The sequence below is a fragment of the Balearica regulorum genome, chromosome 6, assembly GCF_011004875.1.
Source record: "Balearica regulorum gibbericeps isolate bBalReg1 chromosome 6, bBalReg1.pri, whole genome shotgun sequence".
NCBI lineage: Eukaryota > Metazoa > Chordata > Aves > Gruiformes > Gruidae > Balearica > Balearica regulorum.
In genome coordinates, this window is record NC_046189.1 from 41798473 (window position 1) to 41819794 (window position 21322).

The 21322-nt window shown below is 48.3% G+C and overlaps 1 long non-coding RNA gene across 2 annotated transcripts in view; it reads left to right on the plus strand.

Annotated features, from left to right (window-relative positions):
* Window positions 1-16744, plus strand: part of LOC142602406 (uncharacterized) — a 60145-nt gene extending 43401 nt beyond the window's left edge. Inside the window, exons 3-4 of one of the 2 annotated variants that reach the window (XR_012836211.1) lie at window positions 15093-15199; window positions 16164-16744. This is a non-coding gene — a long non-coding RNA (uncharacterized LOC142602406). The remainder of the gene's footprint in view (window positions 1-15092; window positions 15200-16163) is intronic. The other variant, XR_012836212.1, reaches the window with a different exon arrangement.
* The last annotated feature ends 4578 nt before the right edge of the window (window positions 16745-21322 follow it).

Below are 21322 nucleotides of genomic sequence, written 5' to 3' on the forward strand. Positions count from 1 at the left end.
GTATCCTCGTGTGGCCTCTCATCCACTAGTCATAATCTTGCTCCTGTGCGTGTCTTTAAAATGCTCGATTGGTCGGTTCAGGAGATGCATCTCGGCCAGGAACGCTTGGCTTTCCCACAGCTGCCCCGTTGGGGTACGAGGAGCCCCCTCGGTTGTCTTTTACAGAAGGAACAGAGGTTGGGCAGTGCTTGGAGACACCCTGACCCATGTGTGGACGTGGCTAAGTCTTAACTTAGATGAGGATGTATCCGAGTCTCAACATGGTCATCTTCAGGCTTTCCCATCAGGGTGCTGGAGCGGCTGGGAAATCCTTACCGAGCTTCCGTATTTTCTTCACATAATTAAGGAAGGAGAAAGTCAGGGGTAGAGAGCTGGATGTGACAAGTGCGAGGTGGTGACACTCTGCTTCCCAAATCAAGCTGGACCCAGGTAGACTGCATATGGGACCCAAACGTCTTGCAGTCAGAAGGTGAAGAACTTGGTTTTCCTCCTGCTGACCCCTATCGCTGTCGTGTCTGGGGGTGGAAATGTGAGTGGGAAGGGAATGTGGGGCAGAGCAGAGGCCATACCGTGACTGGGTGAAAAACGTTACTGGGTAGAGGAACCTGAAATGAGACTTCATGTGAGAGTGATAAAGGCAATTTAATCTGACTACTTAAAAAAAAATTAATCATGGGCTTATCAATAATGTTTAGAGTAATTTTCTTGCCATGTCCAACTTCTGGGCAGCAGCTCAGGAAACGATTCACATCCTGATGGAGCTCGGAAGCTGCAGGTCTCTAGAGGCATTTTTGTCCGCAGCCTCGGTGGTCGGGGGAGGTTTGGTGCACAGACTTGGGGGGGGGGGGGATATGTCACTCTTTGGTAGCTTGGCTTTTTAAAATAGACATCAGCAACTGTGCAATATGTCCAAGTGAAGCAAGGATGTTCCACAGTGACAGGGCATCACCAAAGAGTGCCCTGGAAAAAATAATTGCCCTGCAGCAATATTGAAACCTAATGGATTTTTCTGTGCAACTCCAAGGCAGGCAAGAGAGAAAAATCAGCTTATTTCACTGGGCACAGACTCGTTTTGTATTTCTCCCGTGAGGATGTTGTAGCTACTGCACGGTTATATAAAATGCTTCCATGATAAAGCAAGTTCTTCATCTCTTTTATGCTAAAATTGGTATATAAAAGACCAGAGAAAAATCTGGGATATTTGAATAGTGTCAGAAATGCCATCGTATCCTACTGTTACATAAATTCAGGTTCTCTCCCTCTCTAAAATCAATTGTCCTGGGAAGCAGCATTACATGCTGACACATGGAAGCACTTTGTCACAAGCAATTATGCCATGCTACAGTAAATTGCCATACAATCTATTACGCTATGGGGCACTCGATCTGGGCAACGTTTTTCCTCAAACCGGCCTGCTTAATTACACACTAGCAGAAATGGGATTTGCAAGATTTCCCCAAGACTTTTCTGAAGAAACAGTATTTTAAAAAGGAAATAAACCTCAAGACGCTAAATAGGAAATCTTAATATCTCTTGAAAAGACTGTTCTGCCCTGAAATAGAAGAAACGGATCTTTCAGTAATACCCTCTCACTGTGGAGCCACCTTCTAACACAAGCCACTGACTCGAATTAATCCGGTACGCCTGGGTATGAGAACACATCCCTGCGTGGCTCGTGCGGAATACCGGCCAGCCCTCACACCCACTGGGAGGCAAAGCCGAAACGTTCCCGTATCACGGCTAGCAGGCTGCTGGCCTTCCCTTGCAGGGCGGGAGGACCGCGAACGGAGGCAGGCTCCGTTTAAATCCATACAAGCGATGTAATTTTGTGTCATTTAGATCATAATCACTGTCACCCAGACGTGGTTTGAAAATTTCATAAATACCGTTTGTTTTTTAAACGAGGAGATGTTGCTGACTGCGATTTTAGAAGAGGATGAAAACCAAAGCTGGGCTTGAGGGGACACATGTAATAGGTTTTGTCTTTTCATAATATGTTTTGGAAAATGTAGTCGGCAGGGTAAGTACTGACGGATGGGATGTAGCAGGAGTGCTGACAGGTCCTGGGGACGCAGTTACGGAGTGCTGTTGTCTGGGATCCTGCTCCCACGCACGGCATCCCTGCGCGCGTCGTCCTGCCCGCGGTGCCCGCTGCTCTGCTCCGTGTCCTGCCCCTCTCCTGGACTCGGCTCTGCTCCTTCACTGCCTGGGCCGCCTGCCGCGAAGCGAATGATGCCATTAAATTGGTATTACGGCCCTGCGTAATAACATTTAATAATGCTATCCAAAACCAAATAACTCTGTATTAAGGACTTCTTAATAGAGCTACTTGGAAATCCTCTAGCTGAATCCACTGACCTATCTGTGTACATAAACGTGAAGGTTTTGGTGCCTGTTTTGTACTTTGGCTGGCATGCCTCCCACAGATTTTAAGTAGGTTGTAATGACTAGGGAAAGGTTATAGTTTTTAAGCGAGACATTTGTGTTCCTTTTATTACAGCTGAACGTTTTCAGCTGCAAAAAGTAAGCTGAGATAATAGTTGCCTTTGCATAACGGAGAGTTTGGCTAGTAGTTTTGCTGCTCTCGCGGGAAGGCATTTTATGGCACTTTAACTTCTTGATCAACGTGCGATGTTTACCCCATTTTTTCCCAACTGTAAGTCTTCTCTGTCTGCCAGCACCTCCACGACCAGTTGCGTTTTGTGCGGTCCCATGGTGGGAGCGTGCGAGCAGCTGCTGGCCAGCAGTGGGTGCGGGAGCGGGGCTGTGCCCACGGCAGCCCCTTGCTGCTGCTCCCAGCTAGCGAGAAGGTTATCCTTTGGCACGGGGGCTGGGAACCTGCTGACCTTCCCAGTAACGCCAGCTCTTTGCTCTGAATAGCCGGGCATCATGACAACATCTGTTCTCTGCGCTCGTTTGCAAACTCTTTGGCTAAGTGGAGAATGATGAGGGGGGTTCACCATTTTCCCCTCCACTGTTTATGGATTACTTTTCCTGCATGAAACACTTCATCTATTAAGTGCTGCACTTTTAGCTAGTTTTGTCATCGCTTCTTGTAAACCGTCCTTTCCCTTTTGCCCTTTGCTTTCTTATTACAATTTTGCATGTCAATAACTTTTTTTGGCATAATCCATAAGCTGTGTTCATTATTGCCTGTTCTGACCATCTTGACAAGGACTTTAGAAACCCTCTGGAGAGGCTTGCTCATTTTTGCAGCCTTACTTGGCTTTTTATTTGATTTGGAGGTCTCATTTTAATTCAGTTTCACCTTAGGAACATGCACAATTTTGTAGTGACTTAATTTCTTTGTTCCCTCTGGGAAGCAGAGCAATGCAATTGCACTTAGGTTCCTCCAGCAGCTCCCATCCAGCACTCGGCAGAAAAGTGGTTTTTGTGGCTCCTCTCCAGCCTGGGGAGCGCAGGGGGAGCAGGGTCCGTGTTTAATGAATGGCACATCTTCCCCTTCGGTGCTCTCCCTCCCGCGCGGTCCCTTTGCCGTAAGGACCAGGCAGGGTGTCAGCACGCGCTCCCCATAGCTTGGTCATGGTGGTGGGAACCACCAAATGTCCATCAGCCCTGAGCTAAACTTGACGGCAGCGAAGCAAGCTCCAGCAGACATGCAGGGGGGTCGGGGGGGTCCCGCTGCCCCCGTGCTGCAGCCAGCAAAACGCGGGAGCCGTTCCCAGCGTGGCTGCGGGCTGGGCGGGGGATGAGGGGATGGGGTTCGGGTGACGTCTTGGCACCGCTCTCCTCGGTTTTGGCTGCTCCCAGATGCAAAACAAGGAGGAACCCAGCTTAGATGTTATTTTTGAGCATTCTGATTTTGGGAAATAATAAATTCTGTGCTCTTGTTTCAAACCTGCCACATATATACTTGGTTTTGAGGAACACGACAGCTTTACCTCCCTCTTCACCGAGAGGTCCCCGAGGCAGTAACCATGTTTAATTTAGCAGTTAAATTAGATTGGTTCCAGCAGCTGCATTTCTGATCTTTGGAAACATGACCTCTGGAGATGATCTCCTCTCCCACGGATCTCATCTGCATTGCCGTGGCTTCTGCAGCAGGAACACAGCTTCTCAAACGCTGAAGAGGGCACATCAAAAACTTGCTGACCCTTGTCACTTCCTTGGGCGGGATGTCGGAATAGCATTAACCTGTTATTCCAACCTGTGCTCACTTGAGTATCACTAATTGCGAAGCCGTGCACAGGTACAACTGCAGTCGATGTGGCTGAGGAGTAAAGGGGGTGTGAAAAAATGATGCGAGAAGCGGACGACGTATGCTGCCATCCAAGCCAGCTCCGCGCTGTACTGAGCTTTGCTGCTCTGCCCAGTGATGTCTGGAGATGGCATCCGAGTTATAGGGTAACATCTCATGGGCATTCACCAAACCCCAAACGGTATCTTTGCATGCAGCATATAACCGGCCCGATCCCGGACCAGGAACGTGTCTGAGATGCCAGCAGACGGGGTTCCTGGTGCCGAGCTCCCTTTCTCTCTCCCAGGAGAGATACGGTGAGATTTGACACGCAGATTTTTCTGTCTTCTCCCACAGAATGACGTCATGCCTGTCTCCCCTCTTTCCCTGATTACAGCATGCACCCCACTGAGCGCTTGGCACCTCCCAGGTGTTTTTCCACTGACTCCTTATGGGCGTTACGTGGGGGATCCTGCTGGAATAGGTTACGACAGCAGGAACCAGCAGGTAGCTACCATCCTTCCCAAAGGTACTGACCACAGCGCTCACGCAAAGAAGTGCTGCCCCCCCCGCCTTTTCCTAGGGTACCAGCAGCCAGGTAAACCCACTGGCTTGTCACAACCGCTCCAAGCGTACGCAAGCATCTTGCTCCAACAAGAGGGTTACTCGAGCTCTCGCCCGTGCCCGACGATGGCTGACGGAGCTTCCCCTGGGTGAGGCTGCTGCTTGGGTGGGGATGCTGCAGCAGCCGCTGCCTGCTCCCTGTTTCTGGCAGTTCATTCTGCAGTGTTGTAGCAGGATACTACAGAATCATTAGAAAAATTATATATATATATATGCAAATGGATAGTCGTGACAAAAGGTAAATGTTGCCCGAGCGTTAGTGCTTGTGTAACAGAAATGTGGTACTTTTAAAATAGAGGAAAAATGATTTTAAATAAAATAATTATGTTAATAGCAGCTGATTGGTTCCTAACTTAATTAGAGAAGGGAACAGGGGAGCCTGAGTGACATCTGTTACTTCTGCCTTCCGTACCGCTTTATTTTTTCCGTGGACGTCACTCAAGGAGAACCATATTTCTTATGCATTTGTTGCCAGAGAAATGGTGTTCCAATTGCTTAGTAATTAATAATAGAAATAGCTATTATGTGAAGTGAAGCAAACATTGAAATATTTTATCCTGTACTGGTTTTATGCTCAGTCCACCTACCAAGCAATTTTATTTCCAACTGAGTGTTGCAGTATGTGAAATATAAACCTCTAAGTTTGGTTTAATATTAATAGCTCCGTGCTGACTCTTCTGCATGTGTATAACGCTCCTAAACCAGGTCGGTTGGACAACGTACGCTCACATTTCTTCCGGCACGCTTCCCTGCTGTCGGGAGACAACAGCCTAATCCACAGCCGTGACTCCTAGGAACACCCCGAGATGTGTTTTCCCCTTCTAGGCAAAGACATATTGCATGGCAAGGTGGGTTTAAATCAGAGCGGGAACACCTGGCCAGGCCGGGGAGGAGAGAAATGCTCGGCCACGTCGGCTTTTGCAAGCTGGGGAGATGCTGATCCTCAGGTTAAATTTTATTTTGCCTGTGAGTGGTGGAAGAGCACAGCTTGAAGGGGAGGCTGGTGCCCCCCAGCCTGGAGGGGCTGCTGGGGGGGGGCATTTCCCGGGGACCCCCACCGTGCCAGGACAGCTGGTGTGGGAGAAGGCTTGCAGGGAGCCGGGCAGCATCCCAATATGCCAAAGGGAATGAGAAGGCAAATCTCCAAGTGAGAGCTGTCTGATGGAAGCGGGAAGGTCGAGTTATCTCTGCTTGCTTTCTGGAGCTCTGTGCATCATCAGGCAGCAAATGCTGGCTCCAAACCCGCCCTGCAAAGGAAAACAAAACAAAAACCTGAAAATATTGCTTATACAGAAACATGATAACGCAAAGGAGATGCATATGAGGTCAGTAAATACTGTTCTGCAGCTAAATTAACTGCTTAAAGAATATTCATGCAAAACAAACATTGCATATGCCTGAAATTACCTTGACGCTATCTTTGCACTCCACCTTGTTTCCCACTTTATCCCAGAAACCCTCTCTCTCACTCCTTCATCCTGTGTTTTATTTCATTTTTCAATATGAGCTCTCGCAGATGACATTTATTTACCATAAATCAGCCGCAGCCGACAGCCGGCACCCAGGACGTACTCCAGAAACCGGAGCGTCATTGATCCGCGTTATCGCCCGGAGGCACCAAACCTCCGTCTCCTCCTGTCTGGCCGCGGTCTGCAGGCTCAGCGTGCCCACCCTCCGAGCACTTCTGCAGCCTTAAAACATCCCATTTATTACAGCGGGCCAGACAGAAAGGCTGTTTATAACTCCTCAGTACCGCGGCTGGGATACTGGCTGGGACTGGGGTCTCGTAAGGATCAGGGCAAGGATTTTTCTGCTGTTTCACCCTCCCTGCTTCTGGTTCCCCGTGACGGGGAGCCCCCGGCCCGGGAAATCTCTGCATCCCGTGCTTGGAGCCGGCTCGTGCCGCCCCGGCTTGCCTTTCTCTGTGTAATCCCAGCACAGCTTTTGTAGCCGGCAGAGGAAACCTGAAAGTGGTCCTTGGAGGTGAAAGATGTTTTTAATTTCGTTGCACGGTTTTGAATGGACGGGCAGCTGAGGGGCAGCTGTTATCTCAGCACGGCCAGGTCGATACGGCCGCTGCGACGGGCAGGGCTCAGCGGCGAGGGGGCCTGGTGCAGGGTCAGCAGCGATGTGCCAGGAATTCGCCCTAATTCACCCGTTAAGAAGGGGCACAAGCAAGAGGGAGGGGTCTCCTGGCAGGAGGCACCCGCAGCAGCAGCCCCTCGGTCATCTTGTCCCTGCTAGCTCCAAGTAGCAGCCAGAAAATGTGTCTGGAAGCCCATATCTGCCTAAACCCAAGCCTTACCCTTAGGCTAGGCTCAGCAGCCGCTCCATGCGGTGGAGGGCAGGCTGGCAGCGGGGTCTCCCTGGGATGTGGTTTCCCCTGCTGCCACGATGCCTTTGGGGTTCGCCTACCCCCATGGGACCGGGTTTTCAAAGAGCTGGGTGGTACCCCAACATCTCAGCGTTGTTTTTCTGAAACACTGGTAAGTTAGGATCTCACCTCCAAACGTATAAATCACATTTAACTGCAGAGCCCAGATGTGCAGCACACATTAAACGTGAACGTGCTGTGGAAAAGACAAAAAAACATTAACAGTTGTAATATATAGCAAGTTGCCATTCCCGGTGAGAGATATTAGGCTTCTGCCTTTAAACATACAGGGGGAATATAAAACAATAAAACATCAGAGGAAAGCTGTTACATTTCAGATCAAAGCATAAATATTTAAACTCGATGTGGCTTGAGTTTCATTGCTCACTGTCAAAATAAAAAAAGGTTGAGGGCACGCGGCCGGGCTGGCAGAGGCTCTCCCCGGTGTAGCCGTGCTGGCTTTCAGACCCAAATGCGTCCTCCCGGCGTGGCAGGAGCGTGGTGAGAGGGCTCTGGGCTTGGTTTAGCAGCACCAACCTTCCCCCTGCCGCGACCTGTCCTGATTTCCAGCCGGCGGGGTCCATTTTTCAGGCTGCTCTCTACCGAAAGGTGACGATACGCTGCTGAGGTCTCGTTGGAAAGCTAAATTTTGGCATCTGTAAGATTAGTCCTGTTTGCAAGCTACTTCTAGCGAAATAATTCATCTGGGATTAGCACGGAAGTAAATACTGCTAAGTCGTTATTCTGTAAAAGCCAGACCAACCTGCTCACTCAGCCGCGCCGGCGGTTCGGTTTGCCCCAGGAGCCAGCACCCAGCTTGCCGTGCGCCGCGTCGTTTTACAATACACCAAATTCTTAGCGATCGAGTCGAATATTAAACTCCTTGTTTATGTTGAATACAATTTTGCTGTGCGATTAGTTTGAGTTATCTTCTTGAGCCTCTGAGAACAAAAATATTGTACTGTATATAAACATCTAAAAATGAGCACCACTTCAGCCTTTAACCCGCTTTCTGCTGGAATTAATGAGTTCTCTATAGAGTGGGGCACGTGCATGACAGAGCTTAGGACCTAAGAGAGAAGTAATAAACACCCGTGTTGGGGGGACGTGTGTGTTTGGGAGTGACGAAACCCCTGGGGTCCCCAGCGGCGCTGGCGTCCGTTAAAAGTGCGTTTGAGAAGAGAGCAGCTGGCATCAGTTAGAGGTAAATGGGTTGAAACAGTGTTTTTCCATTTCTCACTTTGCACTGTTTGTTTTGATCATGATATAAAGAGATAGCTTAATAAAGCGCTGAAGTAGAGCTTCTCAAATTAATGCCCAGCTGGCAAAATATGTGATCTGAAGCAAAATTTGTCACATTTTGAATGCCTATATTAAAATCAAGGCTTGCTGGTATGTTTGCATGATGATTAATATTTACAGTGCTGTATTTACAACTCATTGAAAAATGAATATGCACTTACTGTTTTAACATACTTAATTTTACGAAATCCTTCTAGCTTACAAAATGGACTTCATAGCAGCGTGTAACTTCTGTACGGCTGGAACTCTTCTGCGTACCCATAAATTCGGACAGCGTTTCCCCAAATCCCGGTTTCCTTCTAGCATCTTCCAGCAAAGCCCGGCCTCCACCATCTGCGTTGGAGAGACGTAATTGTGTTTTAGTAAACCTTCGCTCGGGGACGTGGTTTACTTTAATAAACCCATCATTTAAAATGAAGCCACCTGCCAGGCAGGGGCCAGGTGCCAGCCTCAGGCTCCTCTCCTCCCGGCGCACGGGGGACCGGCTCTGCGGATGCTGACCACCCCCGCGGCGGGGGAGCTTCTTTGGGCTTTGTTTTGATGGTGAGAGGAGCTCCATGGGTAAAGTCAACCTCCACCTCGTCAGTCGGGTGGCTGAAAAACACGTGTTTTGGGTAAAAGCTAGTTTTACTGAGGGTTTTGAGATCCCATAGACTTTTCCTGCCCTTTACGGCATTGAAGGTTGCCTGGTGTTTTGGCTAGTTGGGAGCACAACGCCAGCGCTAGCGGGACGGTGGTGACTGCGGTTGTCCTGCCTGCAGCAAAAGACGGGGGTTTTTTTAACAATTTGTTTCAAAAGGAGCAAGTCACAGCAAGGCGTCGTTTGAAACATAATTTTTGTTGTAGTGGGCAAGTTCAAGACAGGTAATTCACGCGATCCTAGCTCACCGTGGCACGAAAGAGAAAGGCTGGGGTTTGAACGTGGGGATGAACCGTTCCTGAATAGCTGCTCCAGTCCTCTCATCAACACCCGCTCTTCTTCCCCCACTGTCGCTTTGTATTTCTGGGTTTTGCAGTAAAATTACTAGAAAAGCGGAGCTCGGCCTGAGCCCAGACTTCCATTAGGTGAAACCCCCGGGGAGCCGGGGCAGAGCGGCTCTCGCCAACGCCCAGCGCAGGATAACATCTTCTGAGGAGGGTAAACGCCAGCGTTTAATGGATCTGCAGCAGTCGCCGGAGCTGGACTCTGAAGTGCCTCTGAGGAGCCGAGCCAAGAGGCTGAGGGACGCGCAGCCTTTGCAGAAGTCAGCCCAGGCCAACCGCGCTTGCGCTCGGACCTGGGCTAGCGGTGCTGTGCACAGGCTGGTTTGCTCAGCATCACGGAGCATCATTTAAAACCTGCCGCTCGAGGTGCAGCGGGACCGTTCTCAGGTACCCAAGTGCCTTCTTACAGAAAGAGTCGTGCTGGAAGGTAACAGGGCTGCTTCTGGAAACACCTCCCGGTTTGTCTGATTCCTGGTGCTTCAGCTCTGCTGAGTGGGTGGCTCGAAGTGACGCCCCGCCAAGGGGGGACATTAGGTCCTTAGCACCCACTGCTTCACCCTGGAGAGTGGCAGCCGCCGGCACCGGGCGGTACGTGCCGTGGGTTGGCTGGGGCAGCTCCCCCAGCGTTAACCTCATCTCGGGGGAAGGAAGGATTCACCTGAATTTCATCCTGAAACTTGTAGTTATTTGTAGCTAAGGATATATTCGGGCTGGCTGGCCCGAATCTTTCTTACAGGGAAGCGTGAGTAGGGATGTTAAGGATGCAGGAGCCCTTGCGGTGTTTTCCCGCAGAGGAGCGTTTGCTGGGCAGCCCCAGGCTGCCGTGGAGTTGTGCTGCTGGCAGCTCTGCGGCCCTTGTAAGGAAGCAGGAGTTTATTTCTTAATTGGTTTATAAATCGAAAGAGAAACTTTGCTCGTGGGCCCTATCTGTGACTGTGAGTTGCTCTAAAGCCTGTCCGAAGTTTTCAAATGAGAAGGGACTAAGGGCAGCAGGCAGGTTGGTAACTGGTTATATCCTCTGCGGTTAGGAGCCACAAACAGCATGGGTTCAGCAAGAACCTAATGTCCCCACAAACCAAAACGATAGCCAATTGGAAAAAAAACCTTATTTTTTTAGTTTTTTTTTTAAGAAATTCAATAAAACAGAACTTTCAAAAAGTGAAGCTCTGTAATACCAGGAATCAACTCCAAAATGCTTCCTAGAGAAACTAGTAAATTTAAACTATCCTGACAACCATGGTGATCTTTTCATACTTTAATAAGATGAAGGTCAGTCTTCTCCATTCGTTGTGAAGATTAAACAAAACCTGCTTTTTTTTTTTTAATACTTAGTGTAGCTAAGCATTTCCTTTCTTTTGTCTGCTTGTTCACTTTCTTGTCCAGCTCATGCTAAGTTTATTTTTCATGAGGAAATATTTTTTTTTGAAAAATCTCACTGCTATTTCAAAAGCACCAGCCGCAGGGTGGGAGGACGCTGGTCATCTCGCCCCCAGAGGCAGGAAAACCAGCTCCGCGGGGTGACAACGGGCAGAGCCCCGCGTCGCCGGGGCAGCCGTTGGCTGCACAGGGCAGGATGGTTTCTGCGGTTCGCTCATTCCCTAAGAGAGCATTTAGCACGCTCTCACAGGGCAACATCGATCCATCCCCCTCTCTCATAGGTTTTTGTGCTTTTTTGTCAACATGCAAATCTCCCATCCTTGCTCTTTTTGCTCAGGCTGATTTGGGGGGACTGTAAGAGGGTGAAAACGTTTTGTGCATTTAACCCGGGGCGCAGCGTTAGGCACCCAGCCCCCCGGCTCTGCAGGGTGCCCCGGCTTGGTGGGAAACCGCCCCAGCGAGCTCTCACTTCCCAGACCTGGAGGCACTGGGGTGTTACGGCGAGAGTTACACCTGGGGAAGATACCGGAGCTATGGCTGCCGGCTGCCCGCCTCCCCTCTGCCAGAAGGGCTTCTGCGGGGGCAGCCGCAAGGTGAAGTCAGAGATGGCGGCTGGAGGTCCCTGGGTTATGGCTGACCGCGCACGATGGTGGTTTTCTTCTTCCCGCCGTTCCTCGGCAGGGCTGAGCCGCTCAGTGCTGCCTTCCCCACCGCTGCCGGAGCATCACCGCTTACTGTGAGCAGACGAGCGAGCGGCGGTGCAAGGAGAAGAGCATCTTCTCGAAGGACACGTAAGCTCCCCCGTGAGCTGGGTTTGTCTGGATCTGCAGGAGCTTGTGCCTGGGGGGGGTCCAGCCTCGGCAGGGCCGGGGAGCTGCACGCTCAGCCTCTCCTCTGGCAGGGGGTGGCACTTTGGAGTTCCCCCTGGCCCGGGCATCCAGCTGACCCTGTCCCGCAGCATCGCAGCCGTGCCTCCGGGCCCCTCACCGTAAGCCAGCACTGAGCAAACAGAGACATTCCGGGAAGCAAAGGCAGGCTATGCTGTATTGTACTGCTGAGCCTCGACCCCAGCATAACTTCTGTTGAAATGCTTGCTCGTAATTCCATGTTGAAGTACCTCGATTCTGAGAAGCTAATTAATGCAGAGCAGTGTCATACCGTTTCAGAAAAGTACAAAAAGCAGCATCTTGCTTGGCCCCAGGGGACTTTTCCTTCACAGCAGCGGAGGCCTCGCTTAGGCAGAGCCAGCTCGTGGTTGGCAGGACCGGCCGACTCTGGGCAAGGGTGCTGCTGGTGCCCCCTGCACCCCACGATGTCTGAAAAAAGCAGCCTGATTTACCAAATCCGGGAATTCTCTTGTGTGCAGTGACCAACCCATTTCACCCACAGAGACAGCATGGAAATCAGATCTGACCCAAACTTCTCTATATTAGTGCTTTCTTGCGTAACATGTCAAAATGAAACACTCAGTAACTCATATTTATGGGGAACATAAAATGCATTTTATTTAATCTTATGACATTGAGAAAGAAAATGAAATTAATTCCTGAATTCCATAGATTAAAAAGTTTTGCTTTATTTATAGTAACTTGCCACCTATTACTGTAGAAGATTTCTTAAATTTCATCTCCACTTTATAGAAGGTTCAGCAAAACTTTCAGTAGAGCCAAGGAACTCGATATCTTATGACCAGACCATTTATTCCTCCAAGCAGGTAACATGGGACTCCAGCTCCAACACAAACGCTAGAAGAATCTCGCTTTGAAACTCAGGCTAAACAAGCTCCTGCTTCTCACCGCAGGCATTATTAGTTAAAAGTCAGGAAATATAGGCAGCTTTGAAATTACAGACTAAGGGGCTGTGGCATCTACCCCGTCCCTCCCGTTTATAATGAATTTCAGGCTTTTCATGTGTGTATGGCAATGCCCCAGCCGGGAGTGAACCACCTCACGGGCATGACCTGTGCGTGAAGTTGTTTTCTCTATATATTGAAAAGCCAAGCAGGGACTTCTGCTGCACTTTGGTTTGCACGTATTTCTGCTAGGAGATTTACATTTCCTATTTGCATTGAGTAAGTAGCGTCCCTTCTCTGAAAGGGAGGCTGCTGGACAATAAATACTCTGAATGTGGATATTCTTCCTTAAGACCTAGGGTTTCCATACATGTTAAAATACAAAAGGAAAAAAAGGTAAATGCTAAAGCCTGTGGAAATGCCAGTTGCTGCGGACTGTGATTCCCTGAGCTGCTGCTGGGGAGGAAGGAGGGATGTGCCCCAGCAAGATGTTAATCCAGAGCAAATGGCAGTCCCCACCGTGCATGCCGGTACTGGGACCAGTGGGGCAGTGGGCTGGGGCTTGGCGGGGCGGCACAGCTAACGCTCACCTTTCCCAGACACCCACCCGGGTGTCCAGGGGCTGATGGTGGGTGGATGGAGTGAGGTGCTGAGCCTCATCCCTGCATCCCTGCTTCCCTGTGTCCCTGTATCCCTGCATCCCTGCATCTCCGCACCCCTGCATCCCTTTATCCCTGCATCCCTGCATCCCTGCCTCCCTGTATCCCTGCATCCCTGTGTCCCTACTTCCCTGTATCCCTGCATCTCTGCATCCCTATGTCCCTGCATCTCTGCATCCCTACGTCCCTGCATCCCTGCATCCCTGTATCTCTGCATCCCTGTATCCCTGCATCCCTGCCACAGGATGCTTGGGGGAAACCTGGAAAGTGGATGCTGGAGGCTGCTCTCCCACTGGCAGGAGACAGCCCTCCTTCATCCTCCCGGGAGTTTCGGTGCTAAAGCAGCGTGACGGCAGAAAGCTGGGGGGGGCTGTGTGCAAGCCAGCAGGCTCCCCTTGTTTGTGCCCAGCCGTACAGGTAACAGAACGGAACAATCCCGGGGTGGGGTGCAGGAGGTGAAGCGATACCTTTTTAAGTATGACATGTACCAGCTTCAGGAAAACAGTACAGATTTGGGTCAGGAAGATTTCCTCTCCCATGGCAGTCTCCAGGTCGCAGCGCGGCACTGCAGCTCGTTGTGGGTGAGGGCTGCAGCGGTAACAGAACCGTGGTATCGACGGTGGCACCAGCTCGGTACCCTGGACCGTCCCCACCGCTCCCCAGGTGAGGTGACTACCCAGGAGAAGGGCTGTGCCTTGCTCCCGGTCGTCCCTGGCTCCTTGTTGCTATTGGATATTAATCTCTCTCCATTTTCTAGCCATGCTGTTAGCATAGCTCCTCTATTTAACCTGATACTTATTTCATCGGAAGAGAATATGCAAACTATTTTAAAGCTTGGGGTTTCGTTTATGAACTAGGTAGGCTACCTCTTCCTCCCCCGAGGATACTGCTTAATCTAAATTTTAAAAAAACACAAAACAAAAAAAACCCATTTTGGATATGTAACAAAGAAATAAGAATTAATCTTTTTTACATTAGAGTATTATCAAGGCGCTGCCTTTATTTCGAAGAGTCTCAGAGATGCCTAGGGAACACCAATAAATGCTGACAGTGGTCTAGCTCTATACATGCAAACTCGGTGACAATAACTTCACTTCTTTTTGATTTCCTGGACTAATGTTGAAGAAGGCTTCTCCTGCACGGCATCGCAAGTGTACTGACCCTACGGACGTGCAGCCTGGCTCAGCATCTCCAGGCTGTCCCTCAGCTTCCCACGTCTGAAACGAATGCAAATCACAGCAAAATTGAAAAAGTGGCTTAAAAATCCTAGCTTATCTGGTTGTCTTTACATAGAACTTTTAGGCAAAATTATGCTAACTGTCTTCTATACAATAGAGAATATCCCAAGAGACTGGCCGATCTTGGGCATCAGAGCGCTGCTTGCCTCCTCCTCAGCGTTTGCCCTGCTGACAGCGGTACCCAGTGCACTAGCAGACGGAGGTATGAACTGTGCCGTGCCAAGTGAGCAAGATGCGAGATCTTTACCTGCCCTTCATCTCTCATCTCCTCCCCTTCAGGCAAGGCCTTTAATGGCCGACAGCTGCCTGGACCAGGATGCTCGTGGCGAGCGGTCCGCGGATGCTCTCGGCAGCTCCCTCACGCACGGCTGCTTACTGGGTTCATTTTGTTTTCATGTTAATTTGCAAATTACAAATGACTCTTCCTGCTGTGCATGCCTTTCAGAATTTATATTAATCAATTCAAGGCACAAACAAAACAATTAAAAATCAATAGCTATGTGGCTATTAGAGAACCAAATTTCATTAAGGTTAATAATTGCAGGAATTGGGGAACTAATCAGCCACAGTGATCTCCAGGAGAAGCCACCCTGGGCTCTGCGCCTCATCCAGCCTGCCCACAGACTGCAGCGACTGTGCCAAACACTTAGAGTAAGTTACTTGATATTATTTTGTAACTAATGGTCATGGTAAGGTTTGAAAATCAGACTTGTAGCTAATATCTCACTTGTGGACTTGGCAATAATCTTTCTGTAGGATAAATACGAGCAGCGTGTGGTATAGGGTTGTGCTGAAACTTGTCCTCCGTCTGCTTCTCTGTGCCTAAAGAGATACTTTTGTCCATAAAACCAGCTTTCAGGCACTTACATCTTTGTAAATTCATTTTAGTAGCTTTTGTCTTTGGGTTGGAAACCAGGAGCCGAGTGCCCTAAGGCACCACTTCAGGGTACCGGCACTGCCGCCCGCCCACAGCCCCAGCCTATTCTGGCGTTTCAGCCATCTCCTTCTCCCCGCAGGTCAAATAGGACCTTGGACGCTGCTAAAAGTCTTAGCAAAGCATCCCAATCACCAGAAATTAAGAGGAGTTTTCTGGGTGTGCTACCACTAATCAGTCTGTTTGCTGCAGACACGAATTATTTTATTCCTTAATTCAATCCGGCAGCCGTAAACGCGATTTCTGCCCTATTCCGTGCTGCCATTGTGCCTTTCACGGTGTAACCGGGATGCAAGCCTGGAGCAGTGCCGCATGATGCGCTCCTTGCTGTGCTGAGCTCCTAGAAATTGTTGATTGACGCCCAGCAGCTCACTTCTCAGGTGCCAAAGCAGCAGGCAATGCTGGGGTGCCGCGGGGGACCGGGGCAGCACTGCCCACTGCCAGGCCAGGAGCTGTCGGCGGGAGCCACGGGCTCATAAACCCAAAAAAATGCAAGTAATGAGATCGAGTGAGGAAAAGGAAATTAAGGTCTGGATAGGACGGACAGATTTTTGGTCAAAACCCCGCTGTCAGACTGATGAGAAGGCCAATGGGATGATGTAACAGTATAAAGTCTGTTATTGCTCTGTGTTAATTTATATACAAATATGCTTTTTATTTCTTTTTATGGATCCTGACAAGCTTTCAGGGAGCCCCTGGGATTCAGGCATGCTCCCCGGTGGTGCAATAAATTCCAAGGAGTGTGCTGGGGTGCTGCCGCCGGCAGGGAAAACCCCATTTATCTACGACATCCGATATAACTGATACAAACAGAAATATTGATGAAACCTACAGATCAAAGAAAAAAAAAGGAAAAATAACATGTTAATATAGACTACCTCCTACAGCACTCAGTGAACCTGGCTACTGCCACCCTCTCTGCCCCTGATGGGGATCCTTGGGTGACTGCATAAGTGGACTGAGCGCCAGACGTGGCAAAAGCGTCCGATTCCTCGGAAACATTTGCAGTCGGGATGTGGTGGGAGCAAGCGGTGACGGCAGGTACATCTCCTCCCGCACGGGCTGCCGGGCAGCTCCTGGGGTACGGGGAGCAGCCCCAGTTCCCTGCGTGGGCTGGGGAATGGTGTATGGGTTAATCCTGCATCAGTCATCTTCAGAGCATGCAGTGAGAGGTTATTAATTATATCCAATGACATAGCTGTCAATCAAATCTAGACTGTGGTGGGTTTTTTTCTATTAATTAAAGTTAGCTGGAGACCTCATTTTAAATCATCATGTGGGATGGCTGAAATTTAATACACCCTTCAGAAAAGTAGCAATAATAATAACAATAATAGACTTTGTTTTTACTTTTAAACTGATAGAGGCTCGGAGCTAACCAAACCTCATCCATCTTCCCTATATTAGCAGAACCACGCAAACATTTTGCATGTCGATGAGCTCACGCTGCTCGCCCTGAGCTCCCTCCTCCCCGGGCTGAGGAATCGAAGCAAGGGCTCTCTGCTGGCGGCGGCGTTTGAGGGGCTCTCCCTTCCGTATGGGCAAACGTGGGACAAGCCAGGTTTGACACGGCTGAATGGGACCTATTCTACCCCAAAAGGAGGGGACACCAGGGCCCTTATGCACAGCGTTCATCCACGCTGCCTCCGCCATCGTGAAGCCTCCCCTCTCCTTTGATGTAAGAATAAAATGTGAGGTGGTTCTTCAGTGTTATGAATTAATCTTTATACATCATCTGCTTTTCCCCATTGATTCATAACAAAGGAATGTAAAAGCAATTCACAAGAGTAATTATTTCCAAGTAGCTGGTGTTCTTTAAAAGACAAAACAGGGCTCATACAACTTATTTATAAGAAATAATTATCTCTAATAACCCCAGTCGAGTGTTTGTACGTGCCAATGCACATTTGTGCTTGGGCAATGATCTGCTCCGAACCCCCCTTCCAGGAATACGGAATCCCCGGGCACTGGGGCCAGAACAGGTTTCTGTGGCCTTCAGACAAAATGATCAATCTGTTCTTCTTTGGCATGAGTAACTCTGCTTATGAGCAACTCAAGCAATACATTAGAGCCTGTGACACCAGGCTGTGATTTTAGTATTGAAAACAGAAATGCAAGCAAACAACCCCCCTCCCCTTGCAGCAACAGCCGAGCAAAATGGTTCACGTGTCCCAGACGAGCTTTGGATGTTCTTTCTCTGGAAATGTTCATCTAATTTGGTGGCCAGCGCTGGGGGAAGTTCAACTTTCAAACAGAAACTTCATCAGTTTCTCCCAGTTTGGGTCTATGCAATTCTTCCCAGTTCTGCCCTTGACTCTTTTGGCTTTCCATCTTCCGAATCAATGAAAGCTTGAGAATACATGCAGAGCTGTAAGCAAGGGAATAATCCATCAGGGCCATCGGTTGGTGAAACGCTCGCAGATACGCACATGCTTGTACCGTTTCTCTGGATATGGCCCTATGGTTTCAAATTAATAAAATGGTCTGATTTAGTTGAACTAATCCTTATAGATCAGTTGATAGGCTTAAACATTTGCTTATATTAGGCAGACAGAAGGAAATGAAAGTCTTTTGCATAGTTACAATTGCCAAGGAAACCACTCCGCTGGTATCCACGGTTGGCATTTCGTTTTCTCCTTTGTGTGGCTGTTGGAGAACTGTCTGATTATACACTCGAAATGCTTCCAATGTCTTCATAATTTTCTATCAGTTGATCCAAGAGCTTCTGCCATCCTTCTGAAGTTCGTTGGAGTCGCTGGTTTTCATTTCTAAAAACACATGCAGCTAAATTTAAAAATGCGACACTTGATAGAAAACCATGAATTAAGGAATTGTCTGTATTCAGAATGTTTTCCAGTCATCTCAGATCTTTTCTAAAATAATCTTTTAACTAAATGATTTATTTTAATCTTAATTTTAAAGTAGGTCACTCTGAAGAATTTCTAGTGCTTGAAACATTTTACCAAATCAAACATATTCTCCCAAATACTAATTAGAGTCTATTGAAAAATAAGTATTATTTCTGGAAAAGCAGTTTTCTGAAACTGGGCAGCATGTTTAAATGAGTTGTGATACAAAGCTACACACAACAGCTTTCCAATTGTCCAGGTAAACTTCAGGTTGCTTGGCTGTTTTATTGGATATCTGTTATTTCTATCCATCCTTAACTTTCCAAAATATATTTTTTGTGAAATTTTCCAGACCTAAAGTCTTAGGAAAACCAATGGGATAATAATGTAACCACTCTTTAAAGCAAAGAAACTGGGACCAAGAGTTTGGCTGATGGTCTTTACCACCAAAGCGAGTTTTCTGGCCACGACGGGCACCCTTTTGGGTGAGGAAAAGCCCGAATGTGACCGTTCTGATCATTTCAAAGCGTTTCACACAGGCGCTTTAGCAGCAGGTAGGGCAGCAGTAGGCTGTTGACCCAGCAGAGCAACCTGCCACTAGAAATATCTGGCCTACGGTTTTTCTCTTTCCACGTGAGCACGGCCTTTCTCATCTATTCTTACAAGTCTGGGTATAAAAACTTCCCAGATTGCCATATGCCCATGCTTTTAATTACCTCGCTTTCTGCTAGCACGTGGAGAAGTCCTCCCTAGGCTCTAGGACTTCTGTGGACTTACTCTTTTGTCCTCTGTCAGATGAGGAGGAGGACCCAGGCTTCAGTCCAGAGCTAACTGAAGCCTTAGGGTGCATTTTGGCTGGTCCCAGCAGCCTTTGGGCTGTGTCCCTGATTTGGCAAACCTTTGGGTGTGCATGAGGAGGTCCTTGTCCTTGAGACTGCGACTGGGAGATGATGATGGGTGACTCCAAAGGATCGGATCAGGAAAAGGCTCTTGCTCCTCTGTCATGCCATGTCTGCTGCAATGCAGGAAAGAGAAAAGAGGCTAGGAAAGAGGAGTCAAGGAATACAATATCTGATATACTGTTCATTGCAGCATCTTTTCCAAAGTTGCTTGTGCTGCACCTTCCCTTGCTCAGACGTCTCCTTCATCCTCCTTGTTTGAGCCTCCTGCTCAGCTGTCCCCATCTCGCCAAGGATGAGCAGAGCCACAGCTCAAGTCAGGGCCTGAAATCTCTCCTTTGGAGGGGAGAGAATGCTGCATGCCATGGGTTTTGCTTTTGCACTAGGAGGAAATCCTGGTCTCGTCCAGCATGAGATAGTTTTTAAGAATAAATCTAAATTAGGCTCCCTCATTTCTTTGGTGATTTGCAGGATGCTTGTGACATTTTATGTGAAGACTGAATTGGTGTCCAGCATTTCCAAAAGAGACCTTGGAGACAGCTATGCGGCTGGGAGGGAGGAGCGGGAGGAGAGAGGAGGAGGAGGAGAAGGAGGAGAAGGAGGAGGAAGAGGAGGAGCAAGGCATGGCTGCCACTGCACCATCCCACAGCCTGGGGAGGTGAACCACAGCTGGGTCCGGGGCGTCAGGAGAAATGAGAACACCACCTTTTGCGGGAAATGATAACTAGTGAGCAGATGTGGAGAAGACTGGGTGACCTAAAGTTAAACTAAAGCTAATTTGAGCTTAAAGTTAACCCTAGGTGCAGACAATCCCTCTCTGCCCTGAATAACCAGGTTTGGGTTTTCTAAATCGGAAGTCTCCGGGGGATTTCAGGTGTGTTTCACTCAAGAGACCACAAAATTCAGCCCTAATCCAAGAGGCAGCTTCATGCCCCGTGCTCACGTGGGGACCAGCTGGTCCCTTCTGCGATGAAGCTGAGCCTGAGCTCAGGGAGCGTGCTGGCAGATATAACTTTGATTTCAGCGCTTTTCAAAAATAACTTCTTTTTCATTCCTGCGTCTGTACATGTGCTAATGAGTTGTGGTTTGAATCAGCTTCTCATTTGTGATTTTTAATTCAGCTTATAATAGGCTATCTGTGGGGCTTTGTATTTGAGAATATAATTCAGTGTAATTATTACAGGGAAGTTTTCAGAAAGCTGTGTGAGCAGCCAAGATAGCATCTCCATTCTTCTTTCACTGCTAATGAGTTTATATGAGCCTTTCTTATGCATGGCTTTCTGACCATACTAAATTTTTCTGAAGCAAACACTTCATCCACAGTTATCAGACAGCAACATGCCTGAGAAATTACATTATATTCAGCAAAAAGCCTCAGAAAGCACAGATTGGCCACCTCTCTCCCTCAGAGAGCCGGACAATAGCTGATTTTTGTTATTGTTCATTTTTCTTCTGTCATAAGATCTTCCATCTTTTATTGTTCTCTTCTATATCCTGGACATTTTTTAATCCTTTTCTGAAGACCATACAATAGCAGGTTATTTTTCAGTTTAAAATGAGATACGACTAAGGCCTCCCGTCTGCCCCAAACCTCCTTGTTTTCCTTTATTTTCTATTTTAACTCGATTCACATTGTAGCCACAGAAATCTAATTTGCATGGTCAGAAACTGGAGAAAAATACCTGGCAGGTGCTTGCCTGGCACTGGCTCAAATCAGCATTCCGGCTCCATTTCCCGAGAACGGCACCTCTCTTATTCCAAAACTAAAGAAAAATAAAATAAAATAAAATAAAATAAAATAAAATAAAATAAAATAAAATAAATAAAATAAAATAAAATAAAATAAAATAAAATAAAATAAAGCAAACATGAAAATTATTTAAAAAGAGATGGAAAGAAGCCCCCTGCCAAGGAGGAGTGCACTTTTCCCTGGTGTCAGGATCAAGTGCGTGGATGACAGCAAGAGGAAAATATATTCCCAGTGACCACCCTTGGCACTGGACGGAGAGGTATGGTTACTGAGCTGTATTTGTCATTACCCCAGCTCTTACAGATTACACATCTAGAGAAGAAGTTATTTCCAAAATGGAAA